Here is a 552-nt window from a genome sequence, read left to right on the forward strand (position 1 = left end):
ATATATTGTTGTATGTATATATGTGTGTATGTGTGCGTGAGTGTAGTATGTATATATACATATACTCATATACATATATATTTATATAAAGTTATACATATACATATATATCATTTGTATGTAGGTTTAGAATTTGGATAATTCTTCGAAACGGATTGAAATGTTATTAAATAAAAAAAATAATAATAATGATAATGTTTGGATCCACCATCTTCAGAGAAAGACAAACACTTTTGTCAAATAGAAATTTGTAAAAATACAAATCATATTTCGACATGCTGGAGAAGAAAACTCTCTGTAGAAACAGTGGAAAAAATCTCAAAGTAATTGCTTTTTCTCAAAAATTAATATATTACCCCGGCAATAACAAGTTACTTCAAAGCGTGTTTTTACGTTGTATATTTACTTACTCACATAATATAATATGATTTAAATGTGTATATAATGTACAAATACACACACACATATTATATAATTAAATATCTGATAACACATACATACATACATACATACATACATACATACATACATACATACATACATACATACATA

General features: G+C 24.6%; 1 protein-coding gene across 1 annotated transcript in view; it reads left to right on the forward strand.

The window, feature by feature from the left end:
• Positions 1–552, forward strand: part of LOC106882987 (palmitoyltransferase ZDHHC20-B) — a 402487-nt gene that overhangs the window by 6456 nt on the left and 395479 nt on the right. The gene's annotated exons all lie outside the window — the stretch shown is intronic.

The sequence above is a fragment of the Octopus bimaculoides genome, chromosome 16, assembly GCF_001194135.2.
Source record: "Octopus bimaculoides isolate UCB-OBI-ISO-001 chromosome 16, ASM119413v2, whole genome shotgun sequence".
NCBI lineage: Eukaryota > Metazoa > Mollusca > Cephalopoda > Octopoda > Octopodidae > Octopus > Octopus bimaculoides.